This window comes from Amphimedon queenslandica, unplaced genomic scaffold (assembly GCF_000090795.2).
Source record: "Amphimedon queenslandica unplaced genomic scaffold, v1.1 AMPQUscaffold_13370, whole genome shotgun sequence".
Taxonomy (NCBI): Eukaryota; Metazoa; Porifera; class Demospongiae; order Haplosclerida; family Niphatidae; genus Amphimedon; species Amphimedon queenslandica.
This window is the reverse complement of record NW_003546394.1, coordinates 172,815-191,330: the sequence shown is the minus strand read 5'-3', so window position 1 is coordinate 191,330 and position 18,516 is coordinate 172,815.

The following is an 18,516-nucleotide window of genomic DNA, read 5'->3' as shown; positions in this document are numbered from 1 at the left end:
GAAAGCTTTATGAGAGTGTTAAGGATATACTTGCTAAGGGGGGATTCAATTTAAGGAAATTGGTTTGTTCAGAGAGTAAAGATGGTCCTTCACCATCTTCAGGAGAATTACATAGTATTGGGTATTGTGTGGGATCCTAAGCGCGATGTATTAATTATGGATTTACGATCAATTGCAGCGGAAACTAATATTCACAACCCAACGAAGCGTCACGTTGCGGGCGTCATCAGTATAGTCTATGATCCAGTTGGAATTGTTTCACCAGTGACAATCAAGCTCAAAATACTTTTACAGGACTTGCATTGCGCGATGATAGACTGGAATCAGGAACTTAGCAGAGAGCTCCTCTACAAGTGGATTGGACTGATCACCGAGATCATGAAGATTGAACCTGTTCTCATTCCTAGATGCTACTACAAGCAATTGAGCCTGAAGACTGATGTGCAGTGGAGACTACGTGGTTTCAGCAATGCTTCCACGAGAGCATACGCGGCGGTTGTGTATCTGGAATGCTGTACTGAAGAAGAGATTTGATGTTTGATTCAGCAAAGACTAGAGTAGCTCCAACTAGTGCGCAGACTATTCCGCGATTAGAACTTCTAAGAATGTTGTTATTATCGCAACTTGTTCACAATATTCACGAGGCGTTACAGCATGAGATCGCGTTGTTACCATCTGTGTGTTACACTGACTCTGTAGTTGTTCTGTATTGGATCAAGGGAGAGCATAAAGATGGAAGGCTTTTGTGGACAACAGAGTTAGGGAAATTAGAGAGCTTGTTCCTGCTGCCTGCTGGAAACATTGTTTGGGTAAAGACAATCCAGCTGATCTACCATCAAGAGGGATAAGGCCAGCTGAATTGATTAATAATAGGCTGTGGTTTCATGGACCCAGTCAGTTACTTGAGTGTGAGAGAAAGGGATCACTGGGGAAGATGCCTCAAGAGCGTGTTGAAGAATTAAGAGCATCTGATCGCAAGTCTTTAGGATTATTAGTGAGTGAGTGTGTGAAAATATCTGATCTCATTAAGGTAGAGATATAGTAGTTTGACATATTTGTTACGTGTTACAGCAAAGTACTGAGATTCATTGAAAATGTGAGAGTGAAAGTGAGGATAAGACAGCACTTGGCGGATGAAGTAATAGTAATGAAGGCAGAGCTAATGTGGATCAAAGATGTGCAGTTGAGCTTAGTGGAGGAGAGGAGATTCAAGGAGTGGAAGCACCAGCTACAGCTATTTTAAGATGGAATAGGAGTATGGAGATGCGTGGGAAGATTATCTAATGCAGACATCCCTTATAATACTAAGCATCCTGTGCTACTGCCTAACACACATCACTCTACAGATCCAGTTGTTCAAAGGGCGCACACGCGAGTACTCCACAATTGTGTTAAAGAGACATTGGTTGAAGTTCGCTAGAGATACTCGATTGTGAGAGGAAGATCTACTGTGAAGAGAATATTTGATCCATGTGTAGTCTGTATGAAGACTGAGGGACGCCCTTATGATGCTCCTGGACCACCTCCTTTACCTACATTCAGAGTGACAGAAGAACCAGCGTTTACCTTCACAGGAGTAGATTTTGCTGGTCCATTGTATGTAAGGAGTAGTAAGTGGGATGTGGGTGGTAAAGTTTGGATATGTATATAAACTGGTTGTGTCACTGGAGCCATACACCTTGATATATTATGAAATATGTCTCTTGAGTTTTTCCTTACGTCCTTTAGGAGATTTGTAGCAAGAAGAGGACTCCCAAGGTGCGTTGTTTCAGACAATGGGAAAGACCTTCAAGGGAGCTGCATGAGTGTTCAAGGAGATAATGAATCACAAGGAAGCGAGTCATTACCTGGAGGAGAACGTAATACAGTGGACATTTAATGTTGAAAGAGCCCCATGGTGGGGTGGAGTGTTTGAGGGGCTCATCCGCTCAGTCAAGAGGTGTCTTAGGAAGGTTGTGGGGAGAGCTAAACTCACAAGGGAGGAGTTGCTGACAGTTGTTACTGAAGTGGAGATGATTGTAAACTCACAACCACTATCTTATGTCAGTCATGATGATCTAGAAGAGCCAGTCACTCCTTCTCACCTTCTTATTGAACGCAGAGTACTAAGTTTTCCTGATAGACAATGCTATGATGGAGATGATGAAGACTACAATGCTACTCCACAACTTCTCAGCATGAGAATGAAGTATTTCAATCATATGATTGATGAGTTCTGGAGCAGATGGAAGTGAGAGTATTTGTTAGATCTTAGAGAAGCACATAGGCTCAGAGGAAACTTACTGTCTACTTGGAGAAAGATAAGAGTGGGAGATATTGTAGTTGTCCACAGCAATGAGAAGCGAAGAGGATTTTGGAATCTGGGGAAAATTGAGGATACTATTGTTGGTGCAGATAGAGAAATACGGTGTGCTGTGGTTAGAGTCTTTACTGGAGAGACAAGGTCCAAGTTGCTTAAGAGACCTATTCAGAAGTTATTCCCTCTAGAAGTCAATGAGAATGACAATCTAATTCCTGACAGTCAGGATCAAGATCCCACTGAAGATATTGACCTGGCTGAGAATGATAATATCGATGAGCCAACCATGCCGATCAACAACCAGGAATCTGGTCAGAGAAGATCCAAGAGAGCTGCAGCTATTACTGCAAGAGACAGTATTCTAGTACAATCTATGTTTTAACTATTATGTTCTGTAAGCATGAGAGTGTGTACGATGTTTGTTGTTGTAGGACTTTAATTATTATTTGATGCATGTAATTTGGTGTATATTTACTGTTATTATTGATACATGTATTGATTAATTTTTGTAATTGACTAGTATTATCTACTAGTCAACAGGGGAGTGCATTTGGAATTAAATGATGATGTTATTATTATTCATGTGTGTTAATTGGTGTTAATTAATTATTATTTTTGTGAGCATGCGCAGTATGTGATGCTGTGCAGTTGAAGAGAAGAGAAGTAGACATTAAACAAAATAGCCAATTTGTGTGCTACTGTATCCAAAGTGATCGGACAGCCAGTATTTCAAAGTCCCTATAAAACAACCCAGCATCAGCTATCGTACATTTATCTAGCCACAACAAATTGAAGATAATAGAGAATCGGTGTTTTGATGACTCTGACATACAAGCAAGTGTATCAAGCGTTAATTCTGTGTATGATAACAAATTTATGTACATTTATAGCTAATGGTGTGCACTTCTGCAATTGGAATGGGTATAGATGTTCCTAATATAGACTTGGTTGTTAAACTTGGTTGCTCACCTACAGTACATTTGAGGAATTATTCCAACAGTTTGGAAGGGCTGGAAGAGATGGCAGAAAGGCAAAGGGTATTGAACGCTATAAAATTTATGTGATGCAATGTAATTTTGGTACAGGTCTCCTTTTTAGTGAAGATAACCTCCAGTATGCTTTATTTTGGAATAAAGATACATTGTGTAAGTGATATGATGAGAAAAAACTGCAGTTATCAAAATTTCAAGATGTTTGGAGGTACATGTATATTATTTTTATTACCGTGTGCCATCAATTTTGTTATACCCGTACACAGGTATGCTCTTGCTGATCTTCATTGACGAAATACCAACTAGTCCTGTAAACTACTGGATAAAAGAATTAAATCTTCAGGAAAATGATTGTTTACAGCTAGAAGGAACCCATCACCTTTCTGACAAGCATGTCATAGCTACTGCTAAACTATCAAAACAATTCCCAGACATGCCAATGATTCAGTCGTGTTTGTATACTCAGAAACTAAGTCTCATTCAGCTGGCTACAAAGGATTCATTATTTTTTCACAACTTTGGGGACAATTGGGTTACTAGTCATTTTAGGGATGGCCTTGCTTTTCTTTATGACTCCTTGTAGACAAAGATCATCACTCAGAGTTAAAGAAGCAGCTCATAGCCCTCAATGGATCTGCTATGGTGAAAGTACTGTGGTTGGTGAAGCAAAAGTGATAAGGATTGTGCCTGCTTTGCAATAGCATACGCAATATCTATTCTTTATGGAGATGATCCTGCTAGCAATATATTCGATCAGTCACACATGAGACAACACATAATTGAATGTCTCAAAAAGATATATTACATGCCATTCCCATCTATGTCATGAAAATCAAGACGCAATGTATCAGATTATGTTATTGATTATTACAAACAAGTTAACAAATGTACTCTTTAGATGTTATTTAATGTTCAACGTTATGTTAATGGTTTATGTAGCTAATTGTACTTGCAAAATGTATGGTGGAATGCTAAAGGTGACCAGATTAATGATGCATAGCTATCCCATATAGCAGGAAATTTTGGAGGGAGTTAAATTTGGCAAATTGCTATATTTTGGTAATTGGCAAATTTCAATTTGGCAAATTTGTGGTCACATACCATTGAGCATGCATAGAATGGCTTGAAATGGTGATTTTATTTTGGAGTTTTGCTATCAAAATGCCAAGTTCACCAACTTCAATTCCCTCCAAAATTTTCCACTACAGTAAGAGGGAAACAAAGTGCTGTTACATTATGAGAAAAAGTGCAGAAGGCACTAATTCTTCCCCATAGTATTATAGGGAGAAAATAGTGCAGCAAGCATTAATTCTTCCCTTAAGTATTGTAGGAACAAAATAGTGCAGCAGGCACTAATTCTTCCCTGTAGTATTGTAGGGAAAAAATAGTGCTTGGTACTATAGTTAGTTTCATTTCAGTTGCCACAGAAAGTAAATCAATGTTTGCATCATAAAACGTCATTCCTAGACACACCTGAAAATGGTGGTAGAGTGCAAGCAAACTCTTTCATTGAGCGTTTCTTCACCTCTCAAACCTTTTATTGTCTGTTTTATCCTTGATTTGGATACTACTACCTTTAGTTATCACTGGCTAGACCTTCCTTCTGTTATAAAGCTGATAAAGACCTCGGATATGGAAAATAGCAACCTAGGTTGAGTGTAATGAAGAATAACGGCGATCAAGAAGGCTGTAGACAGGGGTATAGCAGCTGTTTCCCAGTAGTATAGACTGCTAGTTGAATGCTCCTTCTTTAGAGGACCTCATCTGTCTGTTTTTATTTTATAAAATAAAAAAACATTAATTTGTGACCATAATTGACAAAAGGTACCTTATGGCGGGTAGTGAAATTTGACTTTATAGCCAAAAAAATCCAACTTCCTGAGCTTCATTTATCATAAAATTACTCCAAATGGTGCAAAAAGTTCCTATGTAACTTTTAGAAACAATGCTTGTCCATTGGAGGACTCACAGGATGATATTTTTCATTTTAATGATGAATTTTAAAATCCGCCATAAGGTACCTTTGTCAATTATGGTCACATTTTGTTAAAATAATAATGAGATGTAAATTATATTCACGAGCGTGATGTAGCTTGAACGTAATGATTCCTCATGGCGGCTCCTTTTCAACTAGAGCAGAAGAACCCATTCAGAACATTCCAGAGTACCTAGAGACTCAAAAATTGCTACAGATTTTCGGAATAACCCGTTATGCAGCGATACTAAGTGTCAGGTTGCTAGCATTAGCAATAAAAATGTTATAAGAGGTGGTGATTGGGCAAGTCAACTGAAACCGACTATAATTTCTGCCTACATAGATAGGTCAAATTGTATAGGTGTATAATAGTGCCTAGTGACACCATTATGTAGGAAGGAAATAGTGCATTTGAACACTATTTTCTCCCTCAATAATCATGGTTTTTAAATTTAATGACATACTCTACTGACAGTAAAAAACAGACATACCCAAAGTTACACAAAAGCTTCAAAAACATTTGCAAAACAGCTGATGGCAATTATTTTATTGTAGATATACAAGTATAAAACAACCAAATACTTAGCTGCAGCAACAAGTGAAGTGGTGCTACAAGTTACAAAAAAGTCTATCCATTCAGGAGTCATGCAATAAGTAAAATAACTGTTTGGCTTGCTATCAATAGTACTACTTCATCTCATAACAGGACTTTTTCTTCAATTCCACTTAAGATGATTGACAATGAGCCACAACTCTCGTTATTGCCCTCACCCACGCCAAAGGCATATAGGCAAGGGTACTGCTCTCCTTAATTACATGTACTTCCCCTGCAACTCATCTATAGACCATTCCCATCCACTAGCTATGCTTAACTAACACACAGAGTTACATGAAATCATACCTTTTCCCAACTTTTTTTTCCCAAATGATGAAATCTTTCTTTTCTTAGGGTCCTCCTGTCAACTTTTCTTGTTTTAGGCATCTTCTAAAGATACATCATACATCTTTGTTAGACACATTTAATTTTTCCTCAATTATTAAACAAGGTCCATCAAAAGTAACTTGGATAAAACAGCGATACACAGTTAAAGTGAACAGTCAACTGTCTTATAGCCGCACCTACTCAAACTAACTGCATCATAGATACTACATACATTATATCAGAAACAGGAAGTGATATTGATGTGCCATGCTCTTGATGCCGGATATGACTCATAGAGCTTAATAATGAATAATCTACACACGTGAATAAGCATGGCCATTAGCAATGAAGACTGATAGTGATGAGTTTCACTTGATTTTTAGCCAAGTTCTCAGTTCAATGAGCTCCGGATGAATACTTCTACCACCAAGTAGGTTAAATCACACATTTATTTTGTGATAAAGTCAAAAGGGGATGAAACAAAAGCTCTAGAGACTATTGTTTATTACATCAAACATAAGATATTTTATATGCCTATAATAATAACTTTAGTCATAATTTAGGTTCAAAAGATGCTTTTTGCCATCTATATTCACAAAGTTTCATCAACACCTTCACTCTTTCAGAACACAATTCATCCTGTGCGAAGTTGGCATATTTCCTTCCTGTTTCTCACTTAATCATGTGAGACTAAATTATCATAAAGTTTAATTCATAACAAAGTAATCATATTCATGGAGACTGTAATAGTATTCATTAATGCAATATTATATCTATAGCAAAACATTAATTCTGTGACTTGCTCGCAAAAGTTACAACAAATAGAATTATCAATAAAAACAAAACTGCATTTAGTAATGGAAAAATAGCAGTGCTATGTGGTAGAATCAATAATGGCAAGTTTCCCACTCGCTTTTTTGTTGAAATCCATGCTTCACTTAAGCTGCCATACACCAGGCAAACGAGAACATTAACTTCCATTGCAACCGAGACTGAAATGAGAGAAGGGAGATGAAATTACCTAGTTACTAGAACAAGTAAGTTCCTAAAGAATCAAAAGTTATGCACAAATATTTTTAAAATATTTGAAGTTCAATGCATAATTGATAAACAATGCATGGTAAAAATTTGAAAGCAACACAAGTCGTACAACTTTTTTTTCCTTTAAAGTTTTGGTATTTATAATTTAAAGACAGACATTACCATATAGCCGGTAATTTTCGTGGGTTGCAATGTTCATGGATTTCGTATATTCCTTAATGATTCACGAAAATTAATTTAATATGGTACCTGCATGGTACATGTGGCAGAATTCACGACATTAAAATTTGCGAAATGGATTTTTAGTAGATTTCGCGAAATATAGGACCCACAAAAATTACCAGCCATATGGTATTATATGTACATGTATTAGAAAAGGCTTACTGATACTGCATTGTGGATAACAAACAGTAGTCCCCCAACTTCAACAGTCAACAATCAAATGATTAACACATGTCAGGCTGAGGTTATCCTTGCCTCTAGCCAATCTATGATAAAACAGTCAAAAAATTATAGCTACATGTACATGACATCAACTAACTTTCTTTAACACAAGCATCAGGCAAGAGGAATGGTAATAATCATATAGCACTAAGAGAATCTATTATAATGAAATAGAACATTTTAATTAAACTTTCCAATAACAACAATTAGCTGCAAATTTGTTAGTTACATTCCATTGGAGAACTGCTTTAATTTTCTGCGATCTTTCTACTTCTAAAGTTGATCCTACTTGTACTTTACCGTAAATATCAATAAATGACTTTAGATTACACAAATCCCGATATACAAGGAAGTGGTGACCCCACACCGTCCAATCAAGAGCAGGAACTAGTTCGTCACTACAAGACGCACCTAAAAGTGTTGAAATTTAGTTGGTAGTACTTGTACTTTACCTTAAATATCCATAATCACTTTAAAATAAACAAATCCCAATATACAAGGAAGTGGGACCCCGCACCATCCAGTAAAGAGCAGAAACTGGTCTGTGACTGCATGACGCACCTAAAAGTGTTCAAATTAAGTTGTTAGTACTTGTACTTTACCGTAAATATCAATAAATGACTTTAAAATACACAAATCCCGATATACAAGGGAGTGGCGACTCCGCCCTGTCCAACAAAGAGCAGAAACTGGTCAATAACTACAAGATGCAACTAAATGTGTTCAATTTAAGTTGGTAATACTTATACTTTACCGTAAATATCCATAAATCCCATTAAAATACACAAATCCCGATATACATAGGAGTGGTGACCCTGTCCCGTCCAACAAAGAGCAGGAACTCTTCTGTCACTACAAGACGCACCTAAAAGTGTTCAAATTAAGTTGGTAGTACTAGTACTTTATTGTAAATATCGATAAATGACTTTACCATTTTAGGTTGTAAACATTAATCCATTCAGTTACTCACAAGGATGAATTACACTAGCATCATAATCTACATGTACACAGTATGCTATACAGTTCTATCAATTAAAGATGAAAAATTAATTAATGATCAGAAAAGGACAAACTGTATACATGTAGATATACGTTGAACATCATGTAAATGCAAATTTCAGGAATTTAAAAAACAAAAGTAGTAAAATTACATACCGTACATTTAAAATGAAGAACTACACATCTTGTATGCACATGTACATGTACATAGGTATCAAGCAGGCTTGAATAATTATTTGAGTGTTGTCAAATGCTTAAATAGTACTACAATAGAGTACTTGTACTCATACTTAATACAATTTGGAAAAATGAGGGACTTGTACTTGTAGTCCTTTTAAAATATTAACAGGTACTTGTCATGTACTTAAATAATTCTTAGAGTACATGTACTTCGCCCCAAGCTCGGTAGCAAGTAGTAAATTTTGGCAAATAAAAATATTTTAAACAAATTATTCCTATGAACCAAAACCTTAACTTAAGATGTTGGCATGGCAAAACATTTGTAAAAAATTATTAATTTCCGAGCCTTAATTTTTAAAAAGCAATTTGCCCAAATTATCTATTCCAAACTACATACATCTACGACGTACATGTTACATGTAGCTACACATTATATCATCATTACCTGCCACGAGTCTCTGTGAACAACAAGAGCTAGTGAGAAGTCTGCAATTGACTCTGAAGTCAATGAGGATGGACTGGAAGACCTAAATGGATCAGTCAACTCCTTTATCTCAATAATAGTGTGAATCAACCATACCTTTAATGTACCACAACTGTAACGGCTATCACTGCATCTGTAATGAGAGTAAAAGAAAAAAAGGAGAGAAAAGTGTTAAAAGTGTAAAAACAAACCCAATTTATGGCCTATTAATATTAAATTAGTGTCATGTCTTCAGAAGAATTACAGTACGTGTTGTCATTTTGAAAAATGTAATGTAGTATTAACACAACATACAAAACTACATATTGCATGTACATATATGTCTTGGTATAGCCATTGACGAATAGGTCTCAGAAAAGCTCATAAACATAACTGTAGACTGATCAAATTACATAAATGCATTAGAAAATAGACAAGAATATTAAAAGTGCAAATTATTAAATTGGGTACCTCTAACCACAGAATAGAGGCCCAACATGTACATGTATGTCTGTCAGCAGTTAATCAACAGAACAGGTGACTGTATAAAACGTGCATTGTTTAACAAGTATACACTACAAACAATGTTGACTACACAATCACAGCAAAAATTACATACATGTACATGTGTATAGCAAATAAATTATAATAATTGCAAATAACAATTTCTCTTTTTTGTTATAAAAAATAATAATAGATTGCACACAATTTTAGGAAAACCTCAGACATTGGAGTTGAGGTTGTACAAATCAAAATTACAGTCATTTAGTTTATCATTACTAGCTTTCAAATAAGAATAAGACATGAACAAGAAAAACTCACAAAAAGACAGAAATAAAACAGAGAGCATTATGAAGGTGAGAGATAAGGGCCCTGGGTAGACTATATCATGCAAAATAAAGGGCAACTATTGCTATAATACTTTGCAGTTTCATGAGATGGCAAAGTATAGTTTACCGAGATAAAACAACTGCCACAAAATGGGTGGTGCCAATCATTAATAATTTACTCAATAAGCTTAAACTTTAAACATAACAATGTTCCCAAACACACACTCTTTCACCCTGATATTATTTTGAGCTATTGGTACTAGCTGCATACCTCATTCTACACAGCTCGAGACATCATTACTTGCCATGTTATAGTGCAAAAACATGGTAGTACGATAGTAAGGCATTAGCTACCTTATGAGTTGTTCTTTGCTTTAGAGATAATTTTTAGTTGGCTGGAAAACCAATGTGTAAGTTCTGCCTCTATAGTGTAGTTTTGACCAGAATATAGAGCTCTTACGCAGAGGTATCCTCCATCTTGCTTCAAGGTATGGCTCTGGCTCAATAGTGGTAACCACTCCCAAATCAATTAATATAACACTTTACACAGCCTCGATTGTAGCTTACTTGTCACTACTGTAGAAGGTAATCTTGAGGAACATGAAAAGGCTCCGAGGCCTCAGTGATAGATCAACACCCTTTACCATCTGGATAAGGCCTATACTGCTTTATTAATAATGCAGGATTAAATGTCACTATAATGAAAGGCTTCAATCAATAATGAAAAAAGAAATATACTGTCCCGGGACACTCTTTCTGGCAATAAAAATATCTTTGTACCCTTTGACACAAATTTGGCATTCTACTTTCACACATAAAGAAAAAGGTTATGTCAATTTAAGTCTTTTAAGGGCAAAAAGGTAAATATACTTATTATAGTTACAATTATAGTTTGGCTATATAAGTATAGTCACCTACATATTACAAAAGGGAAGCCAAACACAATAGATTTCTATCCTATTACTTGTCAACAATCAATGACATTGGAAATTGTACTTTAATGACTTAGAGAACTTAAAAGAGGGAAAAATTCATCATACTGCAACTCCCAACTTATTTTATTTGACTAAAAAGTTTTTGGCTTCACAAACTTTGCAAAAAAGAAATTAAACTTGGAATCATTAGGTAGTGTCAGCTTTATGATAATTATTTGAAAACTTTGAGCCTTTAACAGTGCAAAAATAAACCCAATTTATGTACTGTTAATATTAAAGTGGGACTTATTATTATTACTATTATTATTACTGTTATTAAATTATTATTATTATAAAATAAAATTCAAAAAATAGTGGCCCAAGACACAAAACACTAGAGATACAATGAGACAAAAAAGTACTAACAAAGAAGAACAAAACAAAAAGGCAAAAATTAATAATAATAATAGTATTAAGATTGATAGTCATATCACTACTTCACCAATGATAATTAGACAACTTATAAAGCATAACTTGAGTCACAACTACATTTGAACACTAAACAAATATCATCATTATCAACTACTAATATATGTGACAATAATTGACAAAAGGTACCTTATGGCGGGTAGTGAAATTTGTCTTTCTAGCCTATGAAATCCAACTTCCTGAGCCCCATTTATCATAAAATTACTCCACAGGATGCAAAAAGTTACCTTGAAACTTTTAGAAACAATGATTGTATAACAAAGCACTCACAGGTTGATATTTGCCATTAAGATCAATTTTAAAATCCGCCATAAGGGCCCTTTTGTCAATTATGGTCACATATTACAATAGGCTACAACATAAATACACGTACAAACAAGCATACATTCACAAACATGTACGTTATCAGAAAACCAGCTCAAAAATTATGTGGCAAAATTATAATAATTACAGTCAAAGGTAAATTAACAGTCACTTTGTAAATATGGCCATCATTGCCAAGTAGAGTTAAAAGTTCAAAACAAAAAGTTATGACTTACTACTGAATGACTGAAGATCCTCAAAAAACAGATTCAACTCGAAATCGTTCAGAAAGCAGCCTCTTTACAACACAGAGGCGAGTTAATAAGAGCCAGCTGTAATTGTACCTTAAGTAGTAACACAGGTGGAATAGTGGACTGGTGCTTAAAAGATGTTATCACAAACCAAATAGAACGCCACAATATTAAAAGTTAGGAATAGTGGACTGGTGCTTAAAAGATGTTATCACAAACTTAATAAAAAGCCATAACATTAAAAAGTTTGAAACAAAAAGTTTTGACTTACTACGCAATGAATGATGGTCCCGAGGAACAGCCTCAACTCGAAAACCTCCTGTTCACCACGCCGCTATACTATATGAATACTTTTGACTGAAGCAGCAGAGACAGCAGGACGTCTTTTAGGCCTATTTACAGGAGTCCTAGTCAGAGTACTCCTCAAATGTTTGTTCGTTGCACCGTTGTTTGCCTTCCCTAATTCTGCCATGATTCATCACGTGATGCCAAGGAATGTAGGTTATGCAATTGAACTTTGTAATCAGATGAAGGTCAATCATGTTTAATCATAATATTTTGTTATCCACGCCTGGAGGTACAATGGAGGACTTAAAAGGTACTGAAGCTATTCTAAATCAGTGCTTTTGTTCATTTGTCACTTTAGCAAGAGAGTACCAAAAAAGGGAAGTAGAAATCATGCATGGTAAGTGTTGATAAGATTGTAATACATGTAACCAGTATAATAACCTATGTTTGTGCTTTTGAGAACTAAGTGACTTTTTCAAACTCCTTTCCTCCCTTATTGAGGTGAATAGGTCCATTTTTTAACTGTTTGTCTTGTCTCCTTTTCTTACTTCCCAAGCCGATTAATTCTTTTTCTGTTTGTAACTGTATATGTACATGTTGTGTGGTTCCTAGAGGTAACTGTAGTTTAATTTTTTATCTGCAGGACACTGTATTAATAATTAAATAATAATGATGGTGCTATTAATATTATTAGTAATATTAATGATAATCTATTCGAACCTAACCTAATTTATATTACAATGATAATAATAATAACAGTAATATTGTACGTGTAGAATGTTATGTTTCTTGATTACTATACTAGAAGCACTATATCAAACAATATGTACATACGATGACTTTCAAAGCCTTTTTTTTGGATGTACTATAAAAATATCTATCATGAAATAAGCAAAATACATGTTTATCTATTTACTTTAATTATCAGCCATATGTAGCTCGCTACACATAATAATACACGTATGACATCTAAAAAGTGAAATAGTATTTAGTGACAGTTTTAGCATTAGTTTTGGTTATGATAGAATAGTTTTATTTTGTGTTGGAAAAGTTGTTATCCACTGAAACTGTGACTGTACACAGTTTACTGAAACTAAGCAAATATTCTTAGTTTACCATACTTGTATTAGTTTAGTAAGCTACATGTAGGTCAAAAATTTTTTTGGTTTAGTTAATCAAAAGTAACATACACATGTACTTATAATTTACTACAAACAAGCACTGAAATGGAAAGGCATAAAAAAAGTTACTGATATCTATAATTGCTTAGTGATGCTATAATTTGGATTTTCCTCAGCTTTATAGTTCTTGCCTTTGCTATCAGTTCCTTATTTTTTTCGCTGTGCAAGAAAAGGCCTGTTACTAACCAACATGCAACACTTCCTGTGTAACAGCTCTGAGCTTGCCTAAGCTTTCAAGTTCTTGCATAAAATCTTAGGGTGCATGTACTTAACTCTACATGGCAATGATGGCATTTTGAGGATGCTTTTGCCTTTTAGACCAATTTTACAAAGTCAATATTAATTTGCCTTTGACTGTAATTATTATAATTTGCCACAATTTTTGAGCTTGTGTATTTCATGGTAATTTTGACAGGCCTTTAATGATGTTAACCACTTATAATAACTATGTCTCCATGATTACATGTATGTTTAAAACAGATAAAGAGGCCTTTGTGGAATTTGTAAACCTGGGGCTTCGCCCTTGTTTTCCCATTTCCATAAGCACTATATGGCACTTCTAATGTGCATTGAACTGGTTTAAAACCAGTTCCAGTCATTTCACACTGATGGGCATTGACTTCAATGACATTAAGCCAAACCACCTCCGTACGTGGTTTCTATGTCCATTCAATAGATAACCAATGGCAGCTGGATCAGAAATGCTATCAAAATATACATTATCCTGAAGATAATGTGGAATCACCCGATGCACATCCAATGCACATTGATGAGCTGACTTACGGAACTGGTTTACGTACACTCTTCCCACTTCTTCCCTATCATTCCTTTCTTCATGGCTTTACTTTTGTACATGTACATGTCCCTTTTCTCTGTATCTTTCTCATCTTCACTCCTGTATGTCTTTATGCTATGTGTATGTTTCTTTCTCTCTATGTTCCTTTCTACATCTACATGTATCTTCCTCTTCTTATGACTCTCTCTGTCCCACTTTTAGTCACATTATCTTTCGCTAAAAGTATCTCTCACTCTTTCTCTTCACCTGTGCTTTGTTTCAATTCATCTCTTTTGCCCTGTGTGATGTCCATTCCATTGCATCATTAAATTTCATTCTTTCTCACTTGATCTGTCTATGTCTTTTAAGCTTTCTGTCCACCTAATTTAATGTCATAAAGACAGTTTAGTGTTAATCCACTTTTCTCTATTGTGTATGCACCAGTAATATAGTTGGTTACTTAATGCATTCACATTGATATCAAAAATTTACATGTATATCCCAGGCCTACATACATGTACATGTATATGTCACTGAAGTAGTTATATCAGCCATTACACACAGAATAGCATTACAGTTACTAATGTTGTTTAAGCATTACAATTCACTGCTCTCTATCTCTTTAGTGTTTCTGTCTCTCTCAAGTTGAGGATTGACACTACTGACATCAAGTCTTTCATTCAAGTAAGGTCAATAATATAGTTTCCCCATTTTATGTTTCTCTGTATGATTAGAGTGAAATTCAAGACAGACAAGAAATAAAAAACCTTTTAATATTGCTTTGTAATATTTTCTTTAATTTTAAATTATTATTTTACTAATGCAGACAGTTTCCTAGGTTTTAACATGAAGAAATTATCCTGTAAAAGTAGCCACCCACGGCGGGATTACAGGCCTGTAAAAATAGCCATTGCATTATAAGAAATGTTCAAAAACATGATTTGTGCAATCACCATTCTTCTTTGCATAGACTTTTCTATGGATTCAAGCAAGTGTTTGAGCCCAGTGACTTTCAGGTACTCTAAATTTTCCACCAGGCAACAAGGCCTCTATCTTGGACTTCATCTCCATTGACATTGCACTCCATTGACCGTAATTTTTAATTATTCAAATCAGCGTAATGAATACGACCTATTGGTTATTGATGAAGTGCCCCTTTGGCCTTTTCGCCTGTAGCTACGAGCAAGGTTGTTCTATAACTGCCATTTTGATATTACTTCTTTATATACCTCTGTTTTGTTTTTCTTTTGTTTTAGATTGAACAGATATAGTGTCATTGCCAAAGGAACTCTTTTCTGGTACATGTAAGTGAAGGGGTGGCACATAGTTTTTTCAATTGTCTCTGTGGGGCAGACGAAATAAAAAACTGATAATTTATAATATAAATGTTCAGTTTAATTGAGTCTAAAAATGCCTTATCCAGCAGCAATTTAAACCTTAAGTGGGAATGATGCTTCGTCACTAGAACGTACAGGACCATCCAAAAAGTGGCAAGTAGCTGCAGCACACTTACATTTCCTCTACTAGTTGCCTCTATTTTCTGGACTTCTTGACACATTAATATAATTATTCATTTTGCTGGGCTCATAACCACCAATAAACAACTTAACAGGTTAAATTCAGTTAGTTCACAATAACAATTAACGAACATGTAAGATGCTAGAGAGTGAATTGGTTAAATAATAGATAAATGGAAACCAAGGGCAAAGCCCATAAACGCCTCTTAGAAGGTTTTTGTCTGTTCACGGGGGACATAGTTATTACAAGTGGTTAATTAGACTCATACTGGCAAATTCCTTTTTATAGTAAGCAAATTTAACAGTAAAAGATCAAGTTTTGACCCGAATCAGTTCCAACTTAAGTATTATATGAAGTATAGAAGGACACATGGATAACCAAAATTATACCAAACTTCGAGTGGTTGCCGCTCACCATCAGTTTATTTAGCAGCCACATAACACTTGAGCTTGTCCTCCATTTTGGAGAGGCCACACCTTCATTATTATAGTGGGTGTTACTTTTTGAAATGGTGACTATATGTGCTAAAGCGCAAAACAAGGAAAGAGTGACTAGCCAGACATAGGAAATCATTCTGAATGTTAATAATGAGAAATGACTGTCAATATCTCATTTTGTACTGGAGCTGCAGCCATAAATGTGTTAGGAATATACATTCTTTTGAGAACTATTATGTCTTGTGGGTGTATATTATTTTCTAAAAAATTATTAGTAGCTCATTGGTCTTGCTTATGCAAGGTATACATGTAGCTATTTCTTGTGTCTGTCTGACATTGATTCTTTCATTCATTCATTCTGTACTACTGAAATTTGTCTTTAATTCTTGTAAGAGACAATGATATTCTCCACTTAGTTGATGATTGATGAAATTATCTCTCACCCACATTGCTCTCCTAGACTCTTTTCTCTTTCTTCTCCTTCATCGAAGAATAAGGAGGAATAGTAGCCTTGACCTAGTTTCATTGTTAGACATTTTGATGGGAGGAGTTATGGTATTATTAACTCCTCATACAAAACATACAAAGCTAAGACGTAGATGAAATTTTGTGAACAACTAGAAATAGTCACACAAAGTGGTAGTAGTACGAACCGCTTCAGTTGTGTTATTTATTGTCGTATTGTGAACAAGGCTTAAGAGTGCTGTGGGAGCTACTGTCAAGATGTAAATAAATGGACTGTACACTATTATATACTATTATGAGGAGAGATGATAATGGGATATAGATAAAAGGATAGAAAAGAGATATGTGTACATAAGTATGACTTTATGATACATACATGTATACAGATAAGATTATTATAAGTAAAGGGAGTGACTTTTAATAATGGGGAAAAGGATAATTTTACCCTAAAACATGTATTACAGACTTACAGTACATCCATCATGCCACATGTATGTATACAAGGATACTTACAATGAATTAATGTTTGTTTTCAGTATATCATATCCTGTCTTAATTTAATGGCGTAATGCATGGATGGTACAAATGTGTATTCCTTCATGTTTCCTTTAAATTTATTTTTTTAATTTATTTATTTATTATCTTTGTTTTAAAGGAGTCATTGGAAGCTAACTGGAGCAAATGGAGATATGCTATTTTAAAACATGCAGCTGGAATAATTCTGCTGGATCCAAGTCATCTTCGAAGCTCATTCATGACAAATTTCGTAAAAGTATGTATAACACACATAACTTCATTGTGTATTATACAATAAAATTTATCTCTTTATGCAATAACTTTCCAGTCCTTTGTCAGATATGAATGCTTTAAATGTTGATATGCATTGTTAACTAAGTCATGAAGGGAAGCAAAGAGCAGGAGCCTTACTTCATATGATATTCCATTTATTTTACTTAATGCTATGGTAAGATACTTCAAGACATGGAATTATATTCACTGTTATTTTATTATTTTAGTGTGGAACTCCATTATCTGAGGTGGCTGATCGAAACAACAATCATCCTTATATCGTTAGATTCTTTGACCCAGATGAAGATGTGGTGCCACAGTACTTTATTGCTATAGAGCAAAAATTGCACTGTGAATGTAGTGCATTGTCAACATCCATCTTTAATTTAGTACATTACATCTTTAATATTGAATACACTGAAAGTTGGAAGTATATATTCTGATTTTTGAGCAGTTTACATTGGATATAAAGTTCTCTGACAACCAGGACAAGTCTTTTTATATTATGTTCTTGTTTTGTTTAACTAATTCAGTGATGCATTATTATCTTGTTATAACATTTCCATTCATTATTGCAACACTATGTCATTGTTATTAGAACAGAAGCCCATTGTTACTCCATCTGCATTGTTTTGACAATTAGCATTATGTTAAAAGAACACATTTGTTTTTACAGTTTAATCCTAATATTTGTTGGCCATCAATAGGTAGGCATGCACATTTAGTTGAATAACGAAAATTAGCTAAATCTTTCAGCGTCTGAATGAGTGTTGGGGCTGAGGTTTTTTGCTGAAAACTCCAAGATTTTACATCACAAGTCCAAAAACTGCAATAATATGCTTAATAAGCTAGTGCTATACATAACCTGTGTGTTAGTTCACACTTCTTTTGAAGTAAGAATGAATACCATTAATATTTGTTTATTTTAAAGTTTACAACTAAGAATGTAATTAAAGGAATT